The following is a 15348-nucleotide window of genomic DNA, read 5'->3' on the forward strand; positions in this document are numbered from 1 at the left end:
AACCCCATTCTTGATTGTTAGATTAGCTGGAAGTAGAATTCTAAGTTGGAAAACATATTACCTCAGAAGTTCAAGGTCACTGATTCAGCTATCCCAGTTTCTAGCGCTGCTATTGAGAAATCCAAGTCAGAACAGATTCCTGATCCTGTATATGAATACTAATCTTTATCAGTCATTCTAAATTTTCAGTTCTTAGAAAGTTTCTTGGCTGGGCACGGTGGCTCATGCCTGTAATCCCAGCACTTTGGGAGGCCAAGGTGAGTGATTGCCTGAGGTCAGGAATTGGAGACCACCCTGACCAACATGGCAAAACCTCATCTCTTCTGAAAATACAAAAATTAGCCAGGCATGGTGGCAGGCACTTGTAGTCCCAACTACTTGGGAGGCTGAGGTAGGAGTATCACTTGAACCCAGGAGGCGGAGGTTGCAGTGAGCTGAGATCACGCCACACTGCCCTCCTGCCTGGGCAACAGAGCAAGACTCCTTATCAAGAAAAGAAAGAGAGAGAGTCAGAGAGGAGAGAGAGAGAAAGGGAGGGAGGGAAGGAGGAAGGGAGGAAAAGAAAGGAGGAAATGGAGGAAGAAAGTGTTTTGTATTATTTCTTGGATAACTTCCTCCCGTCTCTTCTCTTTTATAGTTGAATGTTCAGTCTCCTGGATTAATTCTCTAATTTTTCTATTTTTCTTCTTTGTTCCCCAACTCTTTGTCCAATTACTCTGCTTTCTCAGAGATTTTCTCAGACTTGCCATTCCTTTGGTTAATTGTTTTTACTTACCTATATTTAATTTCTGAGTAGTTTAGTTTTTTTGAGACAGGGTCTCACTCTGTGGCCCAGGCTGGAGTGCAGTAGCACGATCTTGGCTCACTGCAACCTCCGCCTCCCAGGCTCAAGTGAATTCTCCTCCCTCAGCCTCCTGAGCAGCTGAGATTACAGGCGTGCGCCACCATGCCCAGCTAATTTTTGTATTTTTAGTAGAGAAGGCAGTATACTATGTTGGCCAGGCTGGTCTTGAACTCCTGGCCTCAAGTAATCCACCTGCCTCTGCCTCCCAAAGTGCTGGCATTACAGGCATGAGCCACTGCACCTGGCCTTATTTTATTTTTTAATATAACCTGGTTCTCATTTTATGAATAATCTCTTACCTCTAAAAATACTAATTGCCATTTTAAAGGTTCTCTTCTACTCCCTGAATGATTCCTATTTCCCTTTGATTTCTTTTTCTCTGTGCTTTGGTCTCTTTTTCCCCTTGGTGGCTCTCCACTCACATTTCTGCATGAAGCAGGACAAAGTGCTGTTGGGTGACCGTACACCTGGCTTTCCACGGCACACCCTCTGGCACGTAAGCTCCTCAAGGCGAGGATCTACGGCAGTTCTGTTTATAGATAGAGTCCCAGCACCTAGAATGTTTTCTAGCGCATAGCACGTGTTCAATAGTAGGTGCAGAAGGGAGTAAGGGTGGAAGGCAAGAATAAAAGGACATCTAGTGGCTTCTCATTTGTTCTAAATGTCAATCTTTGGCCTGAGACCATTCTCTGGAATTTTTCCAGAAGAGTTCTCTAATCTTATTCCTGGAAGTGTAAACCTGGCTCTCAGGAAACAGGGGGAAGGGAGCAGCATACAAGGCTGCCATTTTTATGTATCTACTCCTCAAAGCCACTCTGGTGTTCCTGAGAATACAGCAATGCCCTTCCTGTTTTTTAAGATCCTACTTTGTGCTCAGAACTTTTTTCTGGATATGTTCTCTACAGTATGGAACAAAGTCCCTGCCTTATGAAGCTTTAGTCAGCTGGGGAGAAACATAAAATAGAAAAGAATATTAGATAGATAGATAGATAGATAGGATAGGGCCGGGCACGGCGTCTCACACCTGTAATCCCAGCATTTTGGGAGACCAAGGTGGGTGGATCACTTGAGGTCACGAGTTCAAGACCAGCCTGGTCAACATGGTGAAACCCCTGTCTCTACTAAAAATACAAGTATTAGCCAGGCGTGGTGGCACATGCCTGTAGTCCTAGCTACTCAGGAGGCTGAGGCAGGAGAATCGCTTGAATCCGGGAGATGGAGGCTGCAGTGAGCCAAGAAAAAAAAAGAGGATAGAGTAAGAGGCGTGTGTGTCTGTGTGTCTGCATGTGTGTGTGTCAGCATGCTCCATTGTGCATGCTGTAGCCATCAGGAAAGACTGTCACTGCAGGGAACATTTGATTGAGCCAAATTATGTATTGGAGGAGAATTTCGCTTCCTCGGTTTCAAAGTACAAATTCCCTGAGGCTGGAGCATGGCCGAGGAGGTCGAGGAGCATGAAGAAGCCCAGTGTGACTGGAGAATGGTATGTAAGGAGGGAAATTGGTTGAGAAATGGTGGAGGCGGGCGTCAGGGGATTGGGAGACCACAGTGTGCATCTGACTTTCACTGTAAATGTGACTGGGAGCCACTGGAGGGTTTGGCCAGGGGAGCACAGGATAAGAGTTACACTTTATTTTATTTTATTTTTTATTTATTTATTTATTTTTTTTTGAGACGGAGTCTTGCTCTGTCGCCCGGGCTGGAGTGCAGTGGCCGAATCTCAGCTCACTGCAAGCTCCGCCTCCCGGGTTTACGCCATTCTCCTGCCTCAGCCTCCTGAGTAGCTGGGACTACAGGCGCCCGCCACCTCACCCGGCTAGTTTTTTGTATTTTTTTTTTAGTAGAGACGGGGTTTCACCGTGTTAGCCAGGATGGTCTCGATCTCCTGACCTCGTGATCCGCCCGTCTCGGCCTCCCAAAGTGCTGGGATTACAGGCTTGAGCCACCGCGCCCGGCCAAGAGTTACACTTTAAAGGATCTCTTGAGGCCAGGTGTGATGGCTCAACGCTTTGTAACTCCACTGGGAGGACTGCTTGAGGCCAGGAGTTTGAGACCAGTCTGGTAACATAGTGAGATCTTTTCTCTACAAAAAAAAAAAAAAAAAAATTAGCCTGGTGTGGTGGTACGTGCCTGTAGTCCTAGCTACTTGGGAGGCTGAGGTGGGAGGATCGCTGGAGCCCAAGAGTTCAAGGTTACAGTGAGCTGTGATTATGCCACTGCACTGTAGCATCAACACAGCAAGATCCTGTCCCTTTAAAATAAGTAAATTAAATTAAATACATTAAAGGATCTCTCAACTGTGTGTGAAGAATAGGACTAGGCTAGGCATGCCTGTAATCCCAGCACTTTGGGAGGCCAAGGCAGGGGGATCACTTGAGGTCAGGAGTTTGTGACCAGCCTGGCCAATGTGGTAAAATCCCGTCTCTACTAAAAATATAAAAATTAGGCCAGGTGTGGTGGCTCACACCTGTAATCCCAGTACTTTGGGAGGCCAAAGTGGGTGGATCACCTGAGGTCAGGAATTTGAGACCACTCTGGCCAACATGGTGAAACCCTGTCTCTACTAAAAATACAAAAAATTAGCTGGGCGTGGTGGCGGGCACCTGTAATCCCAGCTACTTGGGAGGCTGAGGAAGGAGAATTGTTTGAACCTGGGAAGTGGAGGTTGCAGTGAGCTGAGATTGCGCCATTGCACTCCAGCCCGGGCAACAAGAGCGAAACTTAGTGTCAAAAAGCAAAACAAAACAAAACAAAAATTAGCCGGGCATGGTGGTGGGCACCTGTAATCCTAGCTACTCGGGAGGGTGAGGAAGGAGAATTGCTTGAACCTGGGAGGCGGAGGTTGCAGTGAGCCGACATCGCCCCATTACACTCCAGCCTGGGCAACAGAATGAGACCTTGCCTCTAAAAACAATTTTTTAAAGTAAAAATATAAAGAAATTAGAATGGGAATAAAAAGAGACAAAAGAAGGCTGAGAGGAAGAGACAGCCAGCCTAACGGGGAGGAAGGCCATGCCCACCCCAGGTGCATCCCTAGCTGCACCCAGGCCTGCTTGTCACAGCCACTTCTTTCTCTCCCGGGAACTGAATGGGCTTGACCATCCCGCATTTGTCTAACTTTGAAGCCAAGCAAGGAAGTAACATTAATATGACAAGTGAGGTCCGAACAACAGAAGGAGATGCATTTCCATTTGGTGACCATAAACCTATCCTGCCCCCGACCCCAGGAGTGGATAATCTTCACGCCCAGGTCCTCTGTGTCCGGGTGAAGCACATCCACGGGGATCAGGTATCAGAAAGGGCTGCTTAATTACGCTGAACATCCCCTCCAAAGGGGACTACAGCTGCACGCAGCTGATTCCCAAACTTGAACCAAAAAATCTTACAAGAATGTGGATGTCTTCAGTCCCGACCAGCTCCAGCCCTGTGTCAAACACCACGTGCATGCCACATCACACATCACACCATATCACAAGCCATATCAAGGAGGACTTTGCTCAGGGGCTGGTGTCACAATACTTCAGGCAGCAATGCTGGAGTTATCCACACACGAAAGCAAACAGCCAGCCCCCTAGAAATTTCTGGAAGTTTAGAAACATTCCTGTTCTTGTCTGAAAACCCATGTCTTTGCCATAATGTGGTTTAAGACAAATCACAATCCCGAGATTCCCCAAATCAATTCTGATGCTGGTGTTGCTGCTTTGGAACATCACTCTCTACAGCCATAAACCCAAGCAGATGCCACTATGTGCCGGACACTGGCAGAGGCCTTGGGGGAGTCTCACTCACTGCCCATCAGGAGCTGCAGTATGGGCTTTGGAGTCCAGTCCTGCAGACTTGAGCCTGAAGCACAACGCCACTGTGTGCCAGCTGTGCGGCACTGACCCTCCAGTGCTCCCAAGGTGACACTCCTTCCAGCCTTGGAGGGTTAATGTGACAGGTTGTATAAAGCTCCCACGTGTCTGGTATATTGTGGATGCTGGATAAGTAGTTGTAGTTGTTATTGCTAATAAGTAACAATGTGTTGCTTCCTGGGTGTCAGGAAAGTGTCAAAGTCACGAAAGGCTACAGGAGTTCAGAGGGTGGAGACATCACCAAGCTGTCCTTCCTGGAGGACGTGGAACTTAGCATAGTGTTGCCAGATAAACTACAGAACTCGCAGTTGAATTTGAATTTCAGGTAATGAATGAATTTTTTCTTTTTTTTTTTTTTTTTTGAGACAGAGTCTCACTCTGTCGCCCAGGCTGGAGTGCAGTGGCCGGATCTCGGCTCACTGCAAGCTCCGTGTCCCAGGTTTACACCATTGTTCTGCCTCAGCCTCCCGAGTAGCTGGGACTACAGGCACCCGCCATCTCGCCCGGCTAGTTTTTTTTTTGTATTTTTTTAGTAGAGACGGGGTTTCACCGTGTTAGCCAGGATGGTCTCGATCTCCTGACCTCGTGATCCGCCCGTCTCGGCCTCCCAAAGTGCTGGGATTACAGGCTTGAGCCACCGCGCCCGGCCCATGAATGAATTTTTTCTTAGCATATCTCCCAAATATTCTATTGGACATATTTAATACTAAAAAACCATTCGTTGTTTATCTGCAATTCAAATTTAACTGAGTATCCCATGTTTTCATTTGCGAAACCAGCCTAAATCTGAAGAAAGGGTGGCGTAGATGGGCTGCAGGGAGAGGTTGGAGGGGAGTCTGCCAGGCTGAGTGGGAGAGCTAACGTGCCTGTGCACTTACATCTGCCAGGTGCTATGCTGGGCAGTTTACAAGTGTCACAAATCCTTGTGAGGTATTTATTATTCTCTTCACTTTGCAGATGAGGGAACTGAGACTCAATACCATTGCTAGTTAGTATTTAAACCCTAGGTCTGCCTGGTCCCTAAGCACCTGTTTCTTCCCATGTACCACATCCTAGGGGCAACAGGGAAGCAAAGCAAAAGGGCATGAATGCCCACCTTCATGTTAGAGCCCAGCAGGCACCTGCCTCAGTGCTGTTCCAATACAGGCTCACTATTTAACACCAAGGTTCTACAAGGTATCTTTGTTTCTCCTTCCTTCCTTCCTTCCTTCCTTCCTTCCTTCCTTCCTTCCTTCCTTCCTCCCTCCCTCCCTCCCTCCCTCCCTCTCTTCCTTCCTTCCTTCCTTTCTTCCTTCCTTCCTTTCTTCCTTCCTTCCTTCCTTTCTTCCTTCCTTCCTTCCTCCCTTCCTTCCTCCCTTCCTTCTTCCCTTCCTCCCTTCCTCCCTTCCTCCCTTCCTCCCTTCTTTCCTTCCTCCCTTCCTCCCTTCTCTCTCTTTCTTCTTTTTTTTGATGGAGTCTTGCTCTGTCGCCCAGGCTGGACTGTAATGGCACAACCTTGGCTCACTGCAACCTCTACCTCCCAGGTTCAAGCAGTTCTCTTGACTCAGCCTCCCAAGTAGCTGGGATTACAGGCACCCACCACCACACCTAACTAATTTTGTATTTTTAGTACAGACAGGGTTTCACCATGTTGGTCAGGCTGGTCTCGAACTCCTGACCTTAGGTGATCAACCTGTCTCAGCCTCCCAAAGTGCTGGTATTACAGGCATGAGCCACCGCACCCGGCCTCTCTCTTTTCTTTTCTTTCTTTCTCATTTTCAAAAGCTGAACACAACAGCTAGACTTACCGATTGCCACCCCCTTTAACTTTCCCACCTAACGAAGCAGCATTTTGGGTGCCTTTGAATTATTCATACGAATCGTGTTCCTTCCATGCTCAGTCTTGTGTTCCATGATATCTAGCCCAGAAGCTACTGCAGAGAATAGTGCCCAGTGGCTGGAGTGGCACCATCCTTCATCAATCAAGTGCCAGGAAATTTCATAATAAAGACAAATTTGCCACAGGTTTTCTTACCCCTCATAAATGCTATCACCAAACAAAAGATTTCCTTGCAAGATAGGCATTATGTATCATAACAACTAAATAAAACCACATTTTCTTCAAATTATATTTTGAATTCCATCAGTTCTAAATTCAACACAATTAATTTTGTACTCTATTTTGGTGTTTGTTTGTTTGTCTGTCTGTTTTTAGACAGGGTCTTGTTCTGTAACTGAGGCTGGAGTGCAGTAGCATGACCTTGACTCACTGTAGCCTTAACCTCCTGGGCTCAAGTGATCCTCCTACCTCAGCCTCCCAAGCGGGTGGGACTACAGGCGCGCACCACCACACCCGGCTATTTTTTAAGTTTTCTGTAGAGATGGTGGTATCACTAAAACCAGCCCAGGCTGGTTTTAAATCTCTGGGCTCAAACGATTCTCCCAAAGTGCTGAGATTACAGGCTGAAGCCACTGCACCAGCCTACATCTATACTCTGAATGATGCAAAGTTCAGAGCATGAAATATTTTAAAATATTTAAGTGTAGGCCAGGCACAGCGGCTCACGCCTATAATCCCAGCACTTTGGGAGGCCGAGGCAGGTGGATCACCTGAGGTCAGGAGTCCGAGACCAGCCTAGCCAACATTGTGAAACCCCGTCTCTACTAAAAATAAAAAATTAGCCGGATGTGGTGGTGCACACCTGTTGTCCCAGCTGCTCAGGAAGCTGAGGCAGGAGAATTGCTTGAACCCAGGAGGCAGAGGTTGCAGTGAACCGAGATCATGCCACTGCATTCCAGCCTGGGCGACAGAGCAAGACTCCGTCTCAAAAAAACAACCTTAAGTGTAATGGCTTTTACCAAGTTGGGTCCATGTCAATATGGGTTTTTTAATTTTCTGCAAAGTAATTCCCTTATAAAAAGAAGAAGAAGAAGTTTAATTCAATAAACATTAACCAAGATCCCACACTGGGCACGGAACTGCAGGGAAGACGACAGCCAAGACACAGTTCTGGTCCTCAAAGGACTTGTGATGGGGAAGGGACACATATTCGGCTAAATTTCAGAAGAGAAAGAACGAAGTAAACATTGTAAAAGACAAAATGTCACAGGGGCCCAGAAGAGAGAGTGATTAATTCGCTCTGTGGGGAGATGGTATGGAGCCAGGCTGGGAAGGATGAGTAGGATTTGACAGCTGGTGAAGGCGTCCCAGGCAGAGGGAACAGCTTAGGCAAAGGTAGAGGCCACGATGTGCGGGGGTCTAATTGTCACCATCTAATTTATCAAACTGCATGTCGCTCTATTCTAATTATGATGTGTTGTCAAATATTATCACACCTGCTTGCTTCAGAAGTAAAAACCACATACCTGTATTATTAGCCCCGAAGGCCTTTAACTAATGATTTATAATAGAGTGACTTTAAAAAAGATGCTAATTTCCCAGACTAAACCACCCCCGCAGGACCAGAGGCCCCTTCCACACATTCCAACACTGGGAACACACACCCTGACAACAACAGACCCCTTTTCTTGCTCCTGGTTCTTGCCGGCTCTTCTGCATCTCTGCCTCTAAACCTGGTCGTTAACACGTCCTCCAGGCCACACATGCACATGTATTACCCACGCCCCCTCCACCGTGCCAGACAGGAAACACATTTGGAGGATTTTAAACAATTTTAAAATGTGCCCTCAAATTTTACAACTTGCTTGACTTGCCTGAGGGAGGAACCAAGCCCCTTATATAAATGTCGCCGCAAACTGGCTTACTCCACATCCCACCCAGCTTGGGGACCTGGGGTTTCTGGGGGGTTGTTTATTTTTATTTTCTTTTTCTTTTTTATTTTTTTTACATTTCATCTGTGTCTTCTGTGGGCACTGGCTTTTTAAATCATGTTTATTTTATGTGTTCTGCTGGTAGCCAGTGAAGAGGAGACACTTACCCCATTCCACAGACCACCAGCCACACAGCCAGCCTAGGACAAAAGCATTTAGCAGGCTCTGGGATGACCTATGAAGAAACATCTCAAGGAGAAGGATTCCTGGCGGTGAATCAGACAGTTCCTAGACCCAGGCGCTGTGGCGCAGAGGAAAGGCCCCTCTCCTGGCAGCAGGGGTAGGATGGACCCCTCTAGACCTGGGAGGAGTGAAACCTCAGGGCCCCAGCCCCTGACCCAGTGCCTTATCCACAGGATGCCCTCAGGACGCCACACCAGCCTCCTCATCCACGGTCCCTCTCACTGATTCACAAATGGGGGTCTCCAGTTAACTTCTGCTGTTGTTGTTTGTTTGTTGTATTTTTTTCTTCTTCTTCTTTTTTTTCTCTCTGTCGCCCAGGCTGGAGTGCAGTGGTGCAATCTCGGCTCACTGCAACCTCTGCCTCTGCGGTTCAAGCGATTCTCGTGCCTCAGCTTCCCAGTAACTGGGATTACAGGTGCCCGCCTCACACCCAGCTAATTTTTTGTATTTTTAGTAGAGACAAGGTTTCACCAGTTTGGCCAAGCTGGTCTCGAACTCCTGACCTCAGGTGATATGCCCACCTCGGCCTCTCAAAGTGCTGGGATTACAGGTGTGAGCCACCGCGCCCAGCTGCTTTTTGTTTGTTTGTTTTTGAGACAGTCTTGCTCTTTTGCCCAGGTTGGAATGAAGTGGTGCAATCTCGCCACTGCAACCTCCACCACCTCCTGGTTGAAGTGATTCTCCTGCCTCAGCCTCCCGAGTAGCTGGAATTACAAGCACCCAGCATCATGCCCGGCTAATTTTTGTATTTTTGTAGAGACAGGGTTTCACCATGTTTCACCATGTTGGCCAGGCTAGTCTCAAACTCCTGAGTTCAGGTGATCCACCCGCCTCAGACTCCCAAAGTGCTGGGATTACAGGCATGAGCCGTCGTGCCTGGCCTTTTTTTTTTTTTTCCCCCTTTTTTTAAAGGTTTGTCCAGAGAAAAATAGGGATTAGGGGATGAGGCAGAGGGAAGGAAGATCTTGGTGTGTCCTTGACCTGTGGAAGGGTGTGGGGAGGAGACAGACAAATGGATTTGATGAGGGCCGTGGGGCCTGGGGGGCCTGGCTCTGCACCTTTAGTGACTAAGTACAGCCCCGAGTTGGAGACAGGACTCGCCCCTAACCTGTGCAAGGGGCCCAGCCCCACCTGGTGTGGTAAATTGTCGGCTGTGTCCTCAGCTCCCGCCCCCTTATGCTTGACTGCCCTCACCCCGGGCAGGTGGTTCCTTGCCTGGCCCAAGCTTTCTACAGAAGGACTTGGCTGTGCTGCTGTCCCAGGGGGCGCCGTGGCAGACCATCTATGGGGAGTGTGATGGCTGTGTGCACACTGGAGTCAGAAATTGCCACAGCCAGGAGGAACACCTCACAGGAGCATGGTTGCCTGCGGGAGGGGCTGAGGAAGCTCCCAAATGGCTCTGTGGCAAAACCCTCATCCTCACAGAGGACTAGAAATCTCGCTGCAGGCCGGGCGTGGTGGCTCACGCCTGTAATCCCAGCACTTTGGGAGGCCAAGAAGGGTGGATCACGCGGTCAGGGGATCGAGACCATCCTGGCTAATACGGTGAAACCCCGTCTCTACTAAAAATACAAAAAACTAGCCGGGTGTGGTGGTGGGCACCTGTAATCCCAGCTACTAGGGAGGCTGAGGCAGGAGAATGGCATGAACCCAGGAGGCGGAGCTTGCAGTGAGCCAAGATTGCAGCATTGCACTCCAGCCTGGGCGACAGAGCAAGACTCCATTTCAAAAAGGAAAAAAAAATAATAACAATGTTAATAATAACCCTGAGGTCTTTCTATATGTCAAACAAGCCAGCCATTCTAAGTACTTTACATACATTATCTCGTTTCATCCTCATCATGATCCAAAGAGTGGGCACTAGTATTATCATCCTCATTTCATAAATGAGGAAACTGAGGCACAGATGTGATTGGCCCAGGGTCATATCCAAATAAGTGATGGAGCTGGGATTCAAATCTTTGCAGTCTCTCTCCAAAGCCCAAACTTTTTTTTTTCTCTCTCTCTTTTTAAAGACAGGCTCTTGGGGCCAGGTACGGTGGCTCACATCTGTAATCCCAGCATTTTGGGAGGCCAAGGCGGGTGGATCGCTTGAGATCAGGTGGTCAAGACCAGCATGGCCAACATGGTGAAACCCCATGTCTACCAAAAACACAAAAATTATATGGGCGTGGTGGCGAACGCCTGTAAACCCACCTACTTGGGAGGCTAAGGTAGGAGAATCGCTTGAACCTGGGAAGTGGAGGTTACAGTGAGGCGAGATTGCGCCACTGCACTCCAGCCTGAGCAACAAGAGTGAGACTGTGTCTCAAAAAAACTAATAAATAAATAAAGACAGGCTCTCACTCTGTTGCCCAGGCTGGAGTGCACTGCAGCCTCAGACCCCTTGGCTCTAGTGGATCCTCCCACCTCAGCCTCCCAAGTACCAAGCTTTTCACCTAGGTGAGGCCTGGGGAAGCAGCAGGTGATCTGGGTATAGGCTCTCACTTCTTTCCTCTTTATCAACAACTGGGCCTGGGTTTCCCCATCCCTCAAAAACATCCTTCCCTCCTTTCTGCAACCTCAAGCTGCCAGGCTCTTCTAGTTAAATCTGCTTGTTTGCTTGCCCAGCTTCCATTCCCCTCAATTTTTTTCGAAGATTCCACTTTATCCTGTCTTAGACTACATTCCCTTCCCCAAACCAATCCCTGTGGCCTGGGGCTGTTGTGCTGGGACTGGCCAGTCTCCGGATATTGCCCGCTACTGCACCTGGGAGATGGGGTGATCCCACTCAAACCATAAACAAGCCAAGGAAATCAGGAGCAGACCTGTGTTTTGAAGAAATTGCAAGGAGTTGTATTTCAGCAAATTAAATTTAAAGTGCTCACAACTGTAATCCCAGCACTTTGGGAGGCTGAGGTCGGCAGATCACTTAAGGTCAGGAGTTCGACACCAGCCTGGCTAACATGAGGAAAACCCATCTCTACTAAAAATACAGAAATTAGCTGGGCGTTAGTGGCTTGCACCTGCGGTCAAAGGTACTCAAGAGGCTGAGGGAAAGGCTCACTTGAACCAGGAGGTCGAGGCTGTAGTGAGCTATGATGATGCCACTGCACTCCAGCCTGGGCGACAAAGTGAGACCCTATCTCAAAATAAATAAATAAATAAATAAATAAAATATAATAATTCTACCTACCTCTTATGGTGACTGTGAAGATTAAGTGCATTCATGTACACAAAGTGCTTCAAATGAGCCTGGAATAGAGAACATGTTCTATAAACATGAGCTGATGCTGTTACTATTCCCAGGGCAACTTCCCAGTTAAATACAACCCCCTCAGCTTGCTTCTGAAGCCAACCTGGGTTTGCCCAAGGGCCCTTCTCCAGCCCAATCTGGAATGCCCTCAGCCCATTTAAAACCAATTTCCTGATAAGCCCAGTCTCCAAAGGACCTCCCCTAGGACGTCCAACACTTCCCCAGACATGGGGGTTTGTGCCAGGAGAGGAGTTCTTTTTTAAGTCCCACAGTGCAGTGTGCCTTCCCCGAGGAATTTACCGCATTCCACCTGGCATTCCAGCTATTTGTTTTCTCCTGCCCCACCTCTCTGGGTGGTTCCTGGCCTCCTCCCTATTCCCCCTGCCCAAACTCTGTCTCTTCAGTGCTTTTTGTACCCTCCCCCCACCATTACTTAGTCAAGTCCTACTCCTGTTTAAGACGAAGCTCAGGGTCTCCCAGACCTGGCCAGGCGCGGAGGCTCAGGCCTGTAATCCCAGCACTTTGGGAGGCCGAGGCGGGTGGATCACGAGGTCAGGAGATTGAGACCACGGTGAAAACCTGTCTCTACTAAAAATACAAAAAATTAGCCAGGCGAGGTGGCGGGCGCCTGTAGTCCCAGCTACTCGGGAGGCTGAGGCAGGAGAATGGCGTGAACTCGGGAGGTGGAGCTTGCAGTGAGCCGAGATGACGCCACTGCATTCCAGCCTTGGTGACACAGTGAGACTCCATCTCAAAAAAAAAAGAAAGAGAAAAGAAAAAAAAGGGTCCCCCAGACCCACCAGTGCCCGGCCCAGGTTGGTGGACTTGATGATGTTAGAGCCAAGAGGAAGAAGGAGAGCAGTGGAGGGTGGGGGAGACTACAGTGGAGCCAGGGGAGGAAAAAGGACCAGGAAAGAGGGAAGAAGGAGCTCTGGGGGACGGATCTTCCCTGTCACCTTTCCCTGGCCCCTGCAGGGGCAGGGCAGTGTGGCCCATAGGATTCCTTTGGACATGGAATGCCCTTGCCCACCATCCCCACCCGAGAATCCTCAAAAGTCACTTCCCCTACTCATCACTCTGCCCTCAGGGAACCTCAGCACTCTCAGCCACCTCATCCTAGGGTATTTACCACATACTACCATTTGTGGTCCTGGGACTCCTCCCCACTTCCCTATATCCTTACCCTCACTATCAGCACGTTTGCCCCCGTCTGCCTGTGCAGGAACCATGCGAGGGGAAATGCACTCCGTGCTTATGCACAACCCGCTCCCCAGGCTTAGCGCCAGGCCCACACATCTATTATTTCATTTGATCCCTGCAGTAATTGCATGGAGGCCAGGCTGGTGGCTCACGCCTGTAATCCCAGCACTTTGGGAGGCTGAGGCGGGCGGATCACGAGGTCAGGAAATCGAGACCATCCTGGCTAACACAGTGAAACTCAGTCTCTACTAAAAATACAAAAAAAACAAAATTAGTGGGGTGTGGTGGCGGGCGCCTGTAGTAGTCCCAACTACTTGGGAGGCTGAGGCAGGAGAATTGCTGGAGCTGGGGAGGCGGAGGTTGCGGTGAGCTGAGATCGCACCATTGCACTCCAGCCTGGGCAACAAGATCGAAACTCCATCTCAAAATAAATAAATTTATAATAATAATATTAATAATTGCATAGAGAAGGTAGTCTTGACCCCATTTTATGATCAATAAAAGGTGAGGCTCAGAGAGGTTAAGTAACTTTCCCAAGTTTCCACATCTGGGCCCCAGACCCCACTCCTCTCTGCACTGTCTCCCTGTTCACTAGCTGCCTTATCGGATGTGGCTTGGGTGTGTCTTGCCACACTTAGGCACAGCACCTGTTATACAAACAAACAAATGAGCTGTCCATTATCTGGACATCTCCCACCTGCCTGCAGGGACAGGCCAGGGTGAGCTTAAGCCCTGGGGGACTGCATCTCAGAACCTGTCCCACAAACCGCCTCAGGTTCCCTCTGAGACTGTCCCACACCCAGCCCCCTCTCTAGCTCTTTCCTTTACCTTCTCTACTGACTCCCCACATTTACTCCCAGCAGATACAGCACTTGGTGCCAAGGCTTTCCTTTATCCCCAGGAGAGCCAGGCAAGTGGGGTGTAAAAGGAATAGCATGGTGTAGATCCAAGCCCCATCAAGTGTACCCATTTGAGTTCTTTTTTTTTTTTTTTTTTTCAGATGGAGTCTCGCTCTGTCGCCCAGGCTGGAGTGCAGTGGCGCCGTGTGGACTCACTGCAAGCTCCGCCTTCCGGGTTTACGCCATTCTCCTGCCTCAGCCTCCCGAGTAGCTGGGACTACAGGCACCCACCACCACACCCGGCTAGTTTTTTGTATTTTTTTAGTAGAGACGGGGTTTCACCGTGTTAGCCAGATGGTCTCGATCTCCTGACCTCGTGATCCACCCGTCTCGGCCTCCCAAAGTGCTGGGATTACAGGCTTGAGCCACCGCACCCGGCCAAGTTCTTTTTTTTTTGATACTGAGTCTTGCTCTGTCGCCCAGGCTGGAGTGCAGTGGTGCAATCTTGGCTCACTGCAACCTCCGCCTCCTGGGTTCAAGCCATATTCTCCTGCCTCAGCCTCCCGAGTAGCTGGGACCACAGGCACATGCCACTACACCCAACTAATTTTTGCATTTTTAGTAGAGCTGAGGTTTCACTATGTTGGCCAGGCTGGTCTCAAACTCCTGACCTCAGGTGATCCGCCTGCCCGGCCTCCTAAAGTGCTGGGATTACAGGAGTGAGCCCCTCACCCCGACTTTTTCTTTCTTTCTTTTTTTTTCTTTTCTTTCTTTTTTTTTTTTTTTTTTTTGAGAGAGGGTCTCGCTCTGTTGCCCAGGCTGGAGTGCAGTGGTGCCCTCTCGGTTCACTGTAGCCTCTACTTCCTGGGCTTGCCCCTGTCTGCCTGTGAGGGAACCATGCAAGGGGAAATGAACACTGAGAGTGAGAGTGCGACTCAGTCTCCAAGGAAAAAACAAGAGAGAGAGATGGGGTTTCACCACATTACCCAGGCTGGTCTCGAATTCCTGAACTCAAGTTTGCCCACATCAGCCTTCCAATGTTCTGGGATTGCAGACATAAGCCACTGTGCCTGGCCCCCCATCTGAGTCCTGAATACCATCACCTTTTGGAGCCTTAGTTTTTTCACCTGGTCAGTGGGGATATAATTCCTGCCCTTGCCCACCTCGCAATGTGTAGGAGTCTATAAAGAGGAAATAGTATGTGATAAAATGTACAACTGAAAACACTGGACTGTAATAAAATGTTACACAAATGTAAGGGATTCCAAGTTGGTTGTAACATGGGCATTAAACTATAACTTCTCAAAGATATTGACCATTAAACTTACAGAGCCATGGGAAAAGAATCAAGAAATGTGCATGTTCCTGAGCCTTAACTTCTAT

This window comes from Papio anubis, chromosome 1 (genome assembly GCF_008728515.1).
Source record: "Papio anubis isolate 15944 chromosome 1, Panubis1.0, whole genome shotgun sequence".
Classification (NCBI taxonomy): domain Eukaryota; kingdom Metazoa; phylum Chordata; class Mammalia; order Primates; family Cercopithecidae; genus Papio; species Papio anubis.